The 15,301-nt window shown below is 34.7% G+C and overlaps 1 protein-coding gene and 1 long non-coding RNA gene across 8 annotated transcripts in view; one reads left to right on the forward strand and one right to left on the reverse strand.

Moving 5' to 3' along the window:
* Window positions 1-15,301, forward strand: part of NALF1 (NALCN channel auxiliary factor 1) — a 517,684-nt gene that overhangs the window by 157,621 nt on the left and 344,762 nt on the right. The window lies entirely within an intron of this gene.
* The window catches only part of LOC310903243, a 116,971-nt gene continuing 102,364 nt past the window's right edge, over window positions 695-15,301 (reverse strand). For all 3 annotated transcript variants that reach the window (XR_014587374.1, XR_014587375.1, XR_014587376.1), the window contains one exon: window positions 695-12,211. This is a non-coding gene — a long non-coding RNA (uncharacterized lncRNA). The remainder of the gene's footprint in view (window positions 12,212-15,301) is intronic.

Below are 15,301 nucleotides of genomic sequence, written 5' to 3' on the forward strand. Positions count from 1 at the left end.
ATCTTAAACAAAAGGAAACAAATAAATAAATAAAGGCAAGAAAGCAGCTGATCCTTTGGGATATGGGATGAATTAAGGAGACTTGTCTTATATTGGCTCTAAAATACTAAATTATTCTCTGATTGTTTTTGTGTTGGATTAACATTTGTTTAATCTCATACTGAATAAAATCTTACATTAGGATACACAAGGATAAAAATATATTAAGTTTTAAAATGCAAGATAACATTTGAAAAGCAGAGATACTTAATTTTCCAAATCGACCAGTATAATGGAATGAGAAAAAAATATATTTCTAATATGAACTTGGAGATGATTCTTTTTCATGTGGTTACATTTTTAAAATGCTTTAGAAGATGTAGAAAGATAGATGTAGAAGATGTGTCAGATTAGTCCAGTTTTATTTTCTTCTTCTGTTACCAATGAGAAAATAAGTTTAAAATCTTTTGGTACTATATTGGTGATAGTAATTTTGCAGTAGCAATAATGCAGGAGTAAATGTACTAGCCCATTCATACAAGCAGGCTATGATTTTTTCTTGTTTTTTCCTTTTTCACATGACACATTGCTGCAACATCAATAATTTTACAGCAATTAGCTGAAAACATGTCTAACATCCCATTTACTGGGTCATGAACTGCATTTTGTTACGCTGGGATCAAGCTGTTAGCTAACAACACATTTAAGAGCTAGGAAAAACATGTCTTGGAGGTTTTGTTTACACAGAAATGTAGTTTGAGGCTACACTGCTGCTGTACTAAAAAGCTGTTTTCTGGTCAGCATTAACTTTCAAATAGATTCCATTTTGTTACTTCCCTTGTATGAGGAGTGGACTTTACCACTTCTGCCACTTTTTTTTTTTTTTTAATGGGTTGTGATACAACTGTTTACAGAGTGGGTTTCTTAATGAAGTTTGGAGGGTATGTATGAATGTAAAAATTTTAGAGGCAGCATTGAAATTAATTCAGTCTCTGTTTTGAGAGTCAGTTAAAAATTAAATTTGTATACTACACAGACCTTTCTTTTGCCACACTCACTAAAAACTATTCTATGTTATGGTTTTGTACTGTTGCTCATCAATGAAGCATTTTTCACACCCTTCTTAGAAACACACTTGTAGACTTTCTAAACACTAGGTATCTACCATTTTCAGGTAAGAGCCATGTCTGAATAAGCTATGTTTTTTCCTGGTGTACAATCTAAACCTGCACGGCACAATTTGAGGTAATTTTCTCATGTCCTGTCACTTGTCACCAGACGAAAGAGATCAACTCCCACTATGATACAATTCCTTTCAGGTAGTTGTAGAGAGTGATGAGGTCTCCCCTCAGTCTCCTTTTCTCCAGACTAAACAACTCCAGTTCCCTCAATTGCTCTTCATAAGTCTTGTATTATAGTCCCTTCACCAGCTTCATTGCTCTTTTCTGAACACATTCCAGCAGCTCAATATATTTCGTGTAGTGAGGGGCCTCAAACAGAACACACTACTCAAGATGCAGACTCACCAGAGTTGATTGAGTACAGAGGGAAAAACCTTTTCCCAGTCCTGCTGGCCACACCATTTCAGATGCAGACCAGGAGAGTATCAGCCTTCTCGGCCACCTGGGCACACTGCTCACTCATTTCAGTGAGCTGTTGACCAGCACTCATGGGTCCGTTTCTGCTGGGCAACTTGCCAGCCAGTCTACCTCAAGCCTACACCTCTGCATAGGGTTTTTATGACCAATGTGCAGCAGCCAGTATATACCCTTGTTGAATGCCATACAGTGGGCATGGCCAATGGATCTAGCCTATCCAGATCCTTCTGCAGAGACTTCCTAAACTCAACCATCTAGCCAGTTTTTGACCTAGTAAACAGTACATCGGTTCAAGCCATGAGCAGACAGTTTCTCTGGGAGAATGCTGTGGGAAACAGTAACAAATGCCTTGCTAAAGTCCAAGTAAACTAGACCACAGCTTTTCCTTCATCCACTAAGTGTGCCATCTTGTCATAGAAGGAGCTCAGGTTAGTCAAGCAGGACCTGCCTTTCATAAACCCATGCTGACTGGGTTTGATGACCTGGTTGTCCTGTACATGCCACGTGATGGCAATCAAGATGAACTGTTCCATGACCTTCCCTGGTATCTCAGTCAGACTGACAGGGCTGTAATTCCCTGGATCCTCATTCCTTCCTTTTTGTAGATTGCTCTCTCATTCAGCATCCTTCAGTCAACAGTGACCTCCCCAGTTAGCCATGACTGCTGGTAAATAATTGAAAGTGGCTTAGTGTCTTGTCTTCTGTCAGCTGCTTCAGCACCCTTGGGTGGATTCCTACTGCATAGATTTGCGTGTGTCCAAGAGGTCTAGGAGGTCACTAATCATTTCCCCTTGGATTATAAGGGCTTCATTCTGCTCCTTGTCTCTGTTGTCCAGCTCAGCAGGTTGGGTACTCCATGAACAATTAGTCTTACTAATAAAGACTGAAGCAAAGAAGACATTAAGTACCTCAGCCTTTGCTTCAGATCTTGTCACTATGTTTTCCCTCTCATCCAATAAAGGATGGGGATTCTCCTTAGTCTTTCTTTTGTTGTTTATGTGTATATAGCAACATTTATTGTCTTTTACTTCAGTGGCCAAGTTAAGTTCTAGCTGGCTTCTGGCCCTTCTAATTTTCTCCCTGTATAACATAGTTGCATCATTGTCTTCTCATATTCTTCACACATTTTTTCTTCCTGTTCATGTTCAGCAGCCCAAAAGGCACATCTTTATCAGGAAAAAAATAATGATCTTAATGATCCTCCTTCCTTCCTCCTTTGTTACAGTCTGAACATAGGTGACTGGAAACAGTAAATCTAGGGCAGTAGTCTAGGAAGAAATCAACCCCGCAAAAAATAGCTGAAAAAAATAGCTACCTGAATTGTTTTTGTGTTCATCCTATCTCAAATGTAACTTAACAGTGAACTTGGTTGACTCAGTTTAAGACAGGTGGACAGAGGAGAAATGTAATGCTTTTTCTCACCTCTCTGACTTCCATCCATAATATGAATGTAAACTCAACACCATCGTTTTAGGCTGATTTTTTTATATATATATATTTAATCATAATGGCTTAGAACCCCTGTCCCTCAGCCTCTCAACCTCTCTCAGACTCTCTTTTTCAGCCTCTCTCCCCTCTCTTTTTTGAAAATACTTTTCTCTTTTGTGATTGCTACCATCATTTTAGTCATTTATTTCCACTCATTTTCTCTTACATATCTCTTCTTGAACAGAAAATTATACTTTTCAAAAATTCTTGTGACTGGTTATGATCCATTAGTAAATATTTTCTCCCTTTCCATTCTCTTCTCCAGAAAATTATAGCATTCATTTATCCATTCCCTTGCTGGAACCTGTGGACACTAATCTTCACACCATTTGTGATGAGAGAAAAAAAGTTAATAAATAAAACTTACAAGACAAAAAAAAATAATCCATGTATGTTAGCAAAGCATGATATTTTTATTTCCTTACAGGACTATTCATGATGTTGTATAATAATTTAAGCTTATCATAACAATGGTAGCTTTGAAAATTTGTAGTATTTTGCTTTGTCCACAGTGAATTCTGATGTTGCAGATTTTTTTTTTATTTTATTTTTTTACAGTATGGATACAGTGAGTGCAGAAGTGACAAATTGAATCATCTAGCTACTGCAGAAAGTCTATTTGAATTAATTTAGAGTTTTGCATGAACAAGATAGGAGAAGATTGTGGAATTGCTTTCATTTTCTTTACACATTGGCCATAAACTTTAAAAGAGCATGTGTATAAATGGAGCAAAAATAACACTTTGATACAGGAATAGTAATCTTTACTCCATTTATACATGTACTGCATAAACAGCTTTTAAATATACCATTATAATATACAAGAGTCTATTTCCTCTGTGATATTCCTGTGAGAATATCACAGATATTCCTGTGAGAAGGAAAGACAATCAGCTGAAAGGTGCAGCTGAGAGAAAGTCTTGCTAATTATTGTGGGAAGAGGGTGTGAACCATGGTCTTACTGGTTAAAATAACCTTTAACACATGCTCTTCAGCATTTTGGCAGCAGTAGAAGAAATCATGTTAGATTTCCAGGGGTCTGGCAAGGTCATCAGTAGAGTTATGGACACCTGTACCTCTAGTCAGCTCCTCTCTCTCAGTTGCACGTGTTGTTTTGCACAGACTAGACCTCAGTCAGCATTCATTAGCACACCACATGCCATTACACAGTGTTGGTATACAAGCTGGAGAGGTCTTTCATAGAATGTCACTGTTTTTCTGACAGGCATTTTTTGCTGAAATTTGACTTGCATCCCTATTGAAATTAACTTTCAATGTATCGATAACATATTGAATTGCTACCCCCTTAATCAGCTGAGGCACTGTCCACTGATGTCTAATAAAAAGCCTGTATTCCTAGCATGGAAAGTTGATTCTCCAAGCTCAGTTGTTGTGAATACAACTTGAAAAGAATAGCAGTTGTTTTTCTAAACTCTCTCCTCTGACCATAGTAATTTATGGAAGACGATTTAGGCAAGGTTTGCTCGTGATACTTTGGGGCAAATAGGACACCTAGCAGGAAGCCAGCATCATTTGCCATTTCATCATTCTATTGATAGTTTCTAGGATAACTAAATAAATATTCAAACTGTGCTTTACAGCTGTAGTCTGTGTACCTGTAATTTTCTGAATGTCCAATATAAGTGATGAATACACTATCCGAGACTGTTCCAGCTGAGAGGACGCTGTGTCAGAATTTAGTCAGTTTATGCTTGTGCAAATTTAGGTTATGGCAATGCCAGTGCAAACCAGCAAAAAACCTGCATAAGCACAGGTACTGATTTACCCTAGGAAAATAGTAGTTACCATATCATTGCTTTGAGTAATTGTAAGAATGGCATTTTAGACATATTATGTAAGAACAACTATATTGAGATATTGTTCTTTTTTATTATTATTATTTGCTCTTTCTATATCTATTCTAATACATGAGCACATTCCAATGCTGCAGTACTGCCATATTGTATCTTATTATATCATGTGCCAGGAGCAATAACATAAAATCTTTGTTTTTCCTACATGCTCCATTTAATCTCTAAAAGCAGGACGTAGCTCAATGGAGTGTGTATATACCAGCACTACACCAGTCCCATTCTGGAACTGCAACTGCTCTTGATCATAAATTTGTAAACCACAGCAATGCACAAGTGAGGCATATAGGTGAAAGCCATGGGAAGTTTAGTATCTAGTAAATTTAACAGTCATTTTGTGTAGCATTTGCTGTAAACCTCTTCCAGCTGATTATATATTAAAGCTACACGCTCTAGTCTTGTCTTGGCAACAGCTGAAAGAATAGGATATAAAGTGTTCAGAAGTTTATATTGCATTTCAGGAAGCTGATTCATTTCTTATTAGTTCTGGCCCAATGTGTGTGGGGGAGGAGGAAAAGGGGAGTATGCTTTTAGTTCTAAGAATATAAAATTAAAAAAAAAAAGTCAAACTATAAACATGGCATTTGAGTATAAATATAGACGGTCATATTTTCAACAACACTCTAACAGTAATTAGCACATTTTGAAAGTATATTATTTACCTCCAGAAGGGGAAAATATGGCTTTACTGAAGCTGCATGTAAATAGTCTCAAGTGCAAGTTGACATGATTTTTCCAAACAAACAACAACAACAAAATAGAATAGACTAATACCCAATGGCAAAAAAAGTACCCAAAAGCTACTGTTGATGCATACATGTGCTTTGTACAAAGCTAAAAAATCCAGTGAAAAGGAACCCAAGACTAGGACCTATCTTGCCTAATTTTAGAGAAGTACCACGTAGTCAGCTAGACTCTCCTTATGCTCATTTCAGAGGAGCAAACATTTAGAAAGAGTAATTCATCACTTCCCAACATACATGTCTACATTACAGTTATCTCAAGATCAGTGAAATGTATCCACATCCAAATGACCTTCAGATTTATTTTTCCATGCACTGCTAACGTCTTCTGGTAACCCAAATGTGATTTTCTCCTTACAGCAATTCAGCTTTTCTGGACTTCGTACACCAGATTTATCAAACCAATCCCTATCTCAACCATCTTTCCTCCCATACAGTATCAGTGGAAGTTTCATATAGTGATGTGAATGCACAAGCAGGAAGGAGCTTGCAAAATGCAACACAGGACTTTTGTTATTTCTAACTTAGTAGAACTAACAGGAAATATTTTTGGTCTATGGTACCTCTGGCTGAAGTAATATGTGGGTATCAGGTAGAAAACAGAATGTGCTTGTTAAATTATTTATTGTTTAAATTTTCTTAACCCCATGTCACATCCATAGTTTTAAATTACTGTACTTGTTTGTCTTCCAGTGCTTCTAAAATACTAAGCACTAGTTGTCACCACATATAAATCCCACATGCTTTTTATGTGTTGTCTCTCAAGCATATGAGGGCGCTTTCAGTAGTCTCCATAATATTATTGTTGCTCTTTAAAGCAGAAGTCCATCTGCAGTGAACACCCTGCATATGTTCATGTATGAATGTACTCAGTAAGTCATGAGAATGTACTCAGTAAGTCATCTAATAGCTTTGCTTTACAAAACAAAAAGAAAAACAAAACAAAACAAAATCAAGACACAAAAAAACCACTCCCCCATCTCTTGTTTTGTTCATTCTTGGTTGGCTTGGTAGGTGGGAGGACAGCACAAAGAATGGGAAATAACAGCAATAAAAATACCAGAGTAGAAAGGAAATGTTTCCATTTTTCCAATGTCATCAGGTTTGAGATAAAAATTAAGTACAGGCACTGCCTAATTGCTGCCTGTCATTTAGGTTTTTCAGTCTTATAGAAACAGTTTCTAACTTCCTAACTGCATGTGATCACTCTAATTCAAGCATTATTGAGCATTTACATCCAGTAATAAAATGTGGTCCTAGCAATCTCATAAAGAAAAGTTCCTTACCCTTTCCTAAAAACCTGGGATATATGAGTCATCATTTCTTTAGTTCACGAGAAACCACTGAAGGAAATAAGCTGAACGAGTCAATTTCCTACATTTCCTAGAACAAAATACAAAATTTCCTACAACAAAAATACGACACTTCCATACAGATTCCCATAAAGTTGCCTCATAAGATAAACTTCCAGGGTAGGTTTTCTGTGAAGCTATTAGATTCCAGGGCGCCTTACCAGTTTAAAAATGTGAGTCGACATTGATGAAGACACGGCAAAAAATGAAATGACTGATACCTAAAATCAGAAAATAGTTAGGCTCAGTGTTGGGTGACAATAAATTACTAAAGCAATATCAAAAACAAAGATGAGAGGAGGGAAAAATGTACTCAGTAATCTCATCAGTATGAATGTATAAAGGAAAGAGATAAAGATTCCTCAAAGGAAGAAAGTGATGCTTTTGTCAAGAAAGTAGGCCATCTTGGAGGCCTCCTCTCAGATAGTTTTTGCATATACTTTTCTGTTATGAAACTTTTTTTTAACATTCAGCATCCAAGTAGTGCCGTTTACATTTATCAATGTTAACCAAATGGCAGAAAAATGTGTTTATATATTTATATATATATACACATATAATTTACTGAATATTCAGTCAATTTTTTAAAAACGTAAAAGTGTGACGTTATCAAGACAGCTAAAAAGAGTAAATCTTAAGGATGTCATTCAGTGAAAAATCAAATATGTAAACTTAAATTAACTCCAGTAGTTTATGTATTACACACTGTGTTCCAGGTTACATACAGTTTTTAATTGGTAACAAATATGAAGAAACAAACAAACAAACAAACAAAAACCTACGTTTACAGATTCAGGAAATGGGTTTTCAAAATACACTTTATTGCTTCGATTAATTTTGATTGCATGAGTCAAAAATTCTCTGCTTATTTTCAAAATGGGCACCATGGAGTGTGAGAAAGATAGCAGGGGAGTTTCAGAAAGAACTTGGAAAAAGAGCACAAACAGAAATCTGTTAAAAATAGTTGAGAAGAAGCCTTCCTGTTCCTGAAGATGATGTACTGTACTTTGTGTTATATAATAAAAAGGAAAGTGATTATAGCAAATTGGTTGTAAAAACACAGACCAGTAACATTTTGTTCTTGTTTTGTTGTGGCATAAAGTGTGCTGTGGGCACCAGAGAGTTGAAAGGAAGTACATTGGGGGAGATCTCCAGGAAGGAATGGTTGAGATATGAGTTTCTGACCTGCTAAAGAAAGTGAAAAATGAGCAAACCTAAGAAAAAAAAAAAAAGAAGAAAAAAGTAAGATGCACAATGACAGAAGCAAAGATGACTAAAAACTAGTTAAGCCTCTTTCAGAAGGAAAGAAAAGAAGCAGGTTAGAATGATAATTCAAATCCACTTTTTTTTTTTTTTTCTTTCCTCCACATTCTGATTCCTCACATTACTAAGAGCGTTTCTTCTTCTCTTTTGATAGAAACTGTAGGAAGTAAAGTGTACGCTTCGTTTTTAGGGTCTCTGTATTTGGTCATGGTCATGAAGTGACTATACACTGAAGTTGCTGAAAAAAAAGGAATTTTGTAAGCAATTGATGAGGTAGAAAATTAATTTTCATCTCCCCTATAACTGGTAAGAAAAATTGAGATTAATATTGGCTCATACTTTAGGGGAGAGAGTGACCTTAACAGAAAAATAATGTTGAAGCTTTAAAGAATAATAATGTTTTAAAGACTGCTGATTACACAGGTTCACATAGTGTTACACTTAATTTCCTAAAATCTGTCCTATCTGCATGAGAAAATGTGACAAATAAGATAGCGATGCAGTCCGTCATAACGGTAAAATGAAGAAAGACTCAGGAATTCCTTATTATAAAAATTCTGTTCAAGACCTTCAAAATCTACTGAAAAAGGTCTCTAAAACAGTAACCAAATATTTTATTCTCTTTTGACTTAAAGTCTTTAGTTGGTTGATAGGATATGGCTGTCTTTAATGTTTTTGTTCAGGACCAAGTTTCTTTTCAAGGTGCTTTATGATTTTTTTCCTCATCCTTTTCAAGGAGCTCTTTCCTTCTTTTCTTGAGTCTCAAAACAATTTCTTTTTAATTTTTACTACCTTTGTATTCTCTCTGGTGCTTACTATATTTCAACAGCAGGATTATGACAACGAACTGCTACACTTACGAAATCAAAATCAATTTTAAATAATTTTAAAAAATGTTTAATTGCTACAATGTGCAAAATTTAAAAACTTCTTGATTAATAAAGAAGACAAAATGTTTCATATTCATTAGCATGTTTCAAGTCAAGAATTTCTTTCAAATCAACTTTGTGACCTGCAGCAGAATGAATCAATGTAGGCTCACACATAACCCTTCATCTGAGGAGGGAATGCAGTGAAATATCACAGAAATTCAAAGCAACAGAAAAATGTGTAGATTTCTGGAATCTACATGTGCAATACATGTCTGGAAATAGTAGGCACATTGTGCCAACATTACAAGACCATTTTTTCCTTAATTAAATTTCTTACTAGTTTTGTAGAAAAAAGAGAAATTTCCTGTTTATAGGCTGAAAACTTAAAAGTGTTTAAAAAAAATCCCTGTTTTTCCTCTTGAAAAGAAATGGAAAAAAATTCAAATTATGAAATTAATCCATTTATTCTTTAAAAAATAAAAGATACATATTATAATGTGTAGCCAAGGCTCTGTTAAATTTGAGAAGACAAAGAAAGAACAGAAACAAGAGTTGTTATAAGACATAAAAGAAAAATTGTTGGAATTTGGAAACAAACAAACAAAACGTATATTAACAGCTTTTTTGGACAACTTCTTATTTTAGGAAAAAGTTTATCCATCAAGGGACATAGGCTTCTTGTCTTAATAGCTCAAAGTTATTCAACTTTATACAAGGAAAAACTGTCAATAATAGGATTACTTTCTTAGGAAACAGATTAAAAAATCTGTTACAGGTCAATGAAATTATATTTATCATAATGAAATCGGATTATCTATATCAATTCTTTCGTATATATATTCTATATATATATATATTCTTACATATATTCTTCCTATATATATTCTTATATATATATTCTATACAGGACTTTATTTATTTATTTATTTATTTATTTATAATCTAGTCTGCCATGTACCCTCTTCAGTAGTTTCTACAGTTTCTTTAGCTGGCTAAAATAACAAGAGTAGTTAATCCATATATTAAGTGTCAACAGTTTAACAGTTTAATAAATAATGTGGGATTAGGAAGAAATATTCATATTCATATTCTCTCAAGCTTGTAGATTTATAAAGTTTTTCACATCTGTCCTTGGGCTGTATAGTTTTTGCTGCTGTTTGAAACTGGACATGAAAATTAAAAAGACATTTATCTGTTTATTTATTTATGCTTTTTTTCATTCATTCATTCATTCATTCATTCTCCTTTAGACATATGCAATAGCGTTCTACTATAAACAATATAATGACTTGACCTCATCATGCAAATATTGGTTCCTTGTGTAAATGTTGGTTCTTTTACATCTAGGTGGACCTGAAGGACAATATTTTACTTTTAGACGTGTAATGCAGTTTTCACAAGGTATATAATGTTTAAAAGTCATTGGTGAAATGAACATTTTACAATTGTTTTGTACAGTAGTATTTTTAAAAAGCCAGATACATTTTAATGTGAAAAATTAAGGTAGACAAATTCAAAAAATTATGGGGCCTATGATTTGTTTTCCCTATGTCATGAGAACTAACTCAATTTAGAACTACTTGTTCATATATATTTTAGTTAAATTATATTTGGATTCATACAGGATAATTAAGTGTTGCATGTCAGAATCGTAAAAGAAACGTGTTATTATTATTATTATTAGAATTATTTCACAACATATCTTAAACACCTTCTCATCCTTAGTTTTATTTGGCATATTACTTTTATGACCATGAGAGAGACTGCTTGCTTTGATTCCTCATGAGACTGATTTCAAGCCATGTTGCTAGAAACCATTGCTCTGTTACAAAGTTCACTCATAGACAGCTGAGATAATATTGCCTTATTATGAACGTATACCATCACTGATAATATTAAAATGTGAGATAGAGAGAGAAAGAGAGCAGAACACAATATTGTGATGTTTCCCCCCAAATCCATGCACAAAATCCCTGCTGCTCTAGCAATATTTTTACTTAGACATTTTTTTTGTACAGAGTAGAAAGTAAGAATCTAATGCATGTAAAGAAGGTCAAAAAGTGTGGTATTTTTACTGACTGAACTAAGCCAGTTAATTCAGAAGGTCCTGAGTTCACCTTTAAGGCTACAGTAGGCAGTGGATTTCATCCAGCTCACCTCTGTTGATTTGAAGCACTTGGGTTGGGGTTTTTAGTGTTAATATGTTTGAATGACATCAGCTAATTTGACAAGGACAAGAGGACTTAGGGAATACAAGCAGGTTTAGGAAACTCCTTTCTAAAGAAATATTGAGGAGAGCTTGTAACATTGTTTCACTGAAACAATCTATATATAGAATTTTTCCTAGAAGATCTGAGGGCCTTTTGAACAAGAAAACCATTAGCTGTAGAAAACAGAACCTAAGTAGTCTTGGAGCAAAGGACAAGTACTATTTTTGTGATAATACATCCAGCTGTATGATTTATCTGTTGGCAGTGGTGGTTTCACCTATTTTCAGTAAGTGATGTTACATCACAGGAATACTATCTCAAAAAATACTATTGTTATTATTCAGGTCTTAGGGCAAAGTCTCTTGCTCTCTCTCTACAAGAACGAGAGGAAAAGAACACTATTGTATGCAAGAAAGCATTAAGAAGAATGGTTTCAGTGAGCAGCTGTTAACTGCATTACAAGTGGTAAATGTTAATAAAAGCATAAAAACTCAGAATATATAATAAAAGCCTACCCCAAGAGGCAGGCTTTTAAGTCAATCAGTATTTTGTTGTTCTATCTCCTGGAAGAACAGGGTATTGTTAGTAAATACACAATGAGTATTTACCACAAGTCTCTTGGTGTTCCTTGAAAGTTCTTAAAAAGGACAGTTATTAGTCATCAGATTTATCTCTTAAGCCATCTTCAGCATCTGTCTTGGAGATGCTCTTTCCCCTTCCCTTTTCTCTGAAGTAGCCAGGCAGAGTGCACGATCCTGCTCCTTACTGGTGAAGACTTCTCCTGGCTTCAGAAGTAAGTTCAGTCTGTATCCAGCAAGCGGCATCTTTTATATATCTTTGTAAATAACAAATAAATAAAATAAATTAAAAAAGCTATTGGATTTTATTGTCTAAAAAAATTGTTATTTGTTTTAATTTACAGGACTCATCATCTGCCGATTCTGTATCTGTCAGCAGACATTCTCCTGTAAGCCACAGAGTCACGTGCTGTCACTAGAGTCGCTGGACACTAAGGCTGCTTGAGCAGTTTGAAAGAAAGCATGAGGCAACAGCTGTTCTTTATAAAGTTCAGTAAAGCACAGACAGCCTTGAAGCAGAAACCTCTATCTGATCTCAAGTTATTTTCCTGCTTCAGCATCCACCCATTTTATCTCAAGCAGAGGTGTATGTTACTTCCAGTTGTTTGAGACAAGCAGGTATTACACATAGATGCTTAGAGGATCCTGTCTGCCATAATGGACTTGAACTGATGAGAAAAGGGCACAAAAGTTCAACTTGCAGAATAGAAGAAAAGCCAGCTCTGGGCCCTGGAGCAAGTATGTGACTTTCTTCAATATTATACTCACATCTTGTTAACAAAAATAATCTCTGCAAGGAAATGCTGAAAGAATATTGGTGAGAATGGCACAAGATGAAGCTCTCCGATGAAAATCTCAGGTCAGTGAAGAAACAGTCAAACACAATGAGTTATCTTTCCAGTTAACTACATGTTTTGAAACTATGAATTGGGGGGTGGGGTCAGTGGTTTTAGCTAGTTTGGAAAAAGTTGAAAACAAAGGCTGTTTTTTTATCTTGCATGTTCAAAAGGGAGCTATCATTTCTGTTGGTCAAATCCTAAGAGGACTGCTGAAAGTAGTTGATTCCTTGACAGAAAAATGATGTAATGAGGAACTCATGATCATGATCCATGTAATTTTGCACATTTTATTCTGATACTCCTTTTGTAATGTTATTTCAAAAAGCAAAATAAAAGTTTTCTTTTAATTATGACTTCTAAGAGTTTTTTTTTCTATTGACAAAACATAATCAGATAAAATACCATTTTCCATTCTTTCACTAATTCAATTTTTTCACTTAGTTGCTCTTGTGTCATGTTATACTTTCCACCTTTAACATCTGTGTTTAAACCACAATAAACATCAAATAGTACACAAAACCCACCAATCTCAGGCTAAACCATAATGAATCTATTGCAGTGGGGAGAGGGAGGGCATGTCGTTGTGGAGTTAAATAATTGCATAGGAAATATACGTGTAAATATATATATGGAGAGACAGGAAGAACTTTTGCATGTTGAACAGTTGAGGAAGGAATAAGCAGAAAAGAAGATTCAGGAGGATTTTTCAGTATTACAATTATACTCTGACCTAATGTTCATACTTTTAGCCTAGTAATAAAGCTTTATAATCAAGAAGGTTACATGGTGGAAGTCCACTTGCAAGCTGCTTACTAGAATCTGAAAAACCATAATATTGCTGTTTGATTTAGTCAGTCTCAAATTTTGCATTGTATGACAGGAGATTCACATAGAGGAAATAAAAAATATTTTTGTGCTCTGAGGTGGGGTTTTCCTTTTTGTTTGTGTGTGTGTGTTTTTTTTTTTTAAATTTTGTTTTGTTTTTTTTCTCATGTTAGAGAACATAGGAATCTACTTTCATGCTAATATCAAAAAGTAATCAAACAATGTTTACAATCTTTAGAATTAAGGAAAAAATGTCTTGGATTAGGTTTATGTTTGTTAGCTAAAATTTTGGGTGGCATTTTTGTTTAAGCTTTTTATCTGACCCTCTCACATGTAGGACCTGATTGCAATTTGTGACTAGCACAAGATTTGGTGTTAATTAATTTTAAATGAGACTAAGCCAACTGCAGTTTCCTAGAAAAGTGTCTCCATGTGGTTTTGCAGAGGTCTTGTCAGCCCGGTTTAGGGCCAGCCATTCCTTTACTTCAACTGTGTGGTCTAGTAAACATGCTTTGTCTGTTCCTAGTGCACTTGGGAATTACAGCTAATTGTTCACACTCTCAGCTGAAGGCTTTCATTCAAAATAGACATTTGTTTCATGATTTATTTGTGAGCCATAACTTAATACTGCATTATTTAATGGGAATGAAAACATTTACATACCATATGTGGAAAATCATTGTTTTCTCTGGTTTAAGAAAAGGTTGCTTCTTTATTGCAGAGGCAAACATCCTTAACTCTTCATTTTTATTTATTTATTTATTTATTCATTTATTTATTTACAATGACCATATCATGAATACTACAAAGTCAGGTTTTAAGGTGGGTTATTTTCTTCTAGTTTTGTCTTTCTTCCCCTAGCAAAATATAAGTTTCTACTTCCACAATTTGCTTCTTTTTAGATAATTGTGCTCTTTAGACTTCACATTCTGGTTATCAGTAAAATATGGTATTATATACTGTTAAAAAAGGGCAGAGATCTCCCATAGTCTTTCATAAATTAACTCTGTACAAAGAGTCATTCACAGACAGTAGTAGAAATTTGTCTTTAATGGAGAGGAAGTCTGATTAAAACCAGCTAGTCTAAGGAATACCAGAAATTACACCTTCTACACCTATGGATAATTTTTAGTTGTAAATACTTGCCAGAAAATATCTGATAAACAAATTCCCTGATTTCTCCCCTAGCCAAAACAACAAAGGAAAGAAAAATGTTTTTCTGGGGACTTTTACCACAAACATTCATTTATCTTGGTATGTACAAATTACTAAAAATGATGTTGCTAAAACACAAAGAACCCAAGTATGAGAGCAATTTCCTAGCTAAAAATATTCCTAAAATTTCTTACGTCGTTTTTGTAAACAGCGACACTGAATTACTTTGAAGTCAGTAGATCCACAGAAAAGCTATGAGTTGGTTCTATAGATCTTTTTCACATTCCCTGGGGGAAAAAAGAAAATCCAAAGCATTGCACAAAGGAATACACAATAGGGTGATGGTGAGACAGAGTTAGAGTTCCTCAGCCTTTTTCAAGGTAGCATGTTAGTTCAATAAAATTTATTGAATTTCCCTGTGAATTTTTCATATTTCAGTGTGGGTTCATTTTTGTTTGCACAACAATAGTTCTGTTGCTGGGAATGTTGCATCAGGAGGTATTACGCTAAACTAGGAACAAAAAAGAA

The sequence above is a fragment of the Anser anser genome, assembly GCF_964211835.1.
Source record: "Anser anser genome assembly, chromosome: 1".
Lineage (NCBI taxonomy): Eukaryota > Metazoa > Chordata > Aves > Anseriformes > Anatidae > Anser > Anser anser.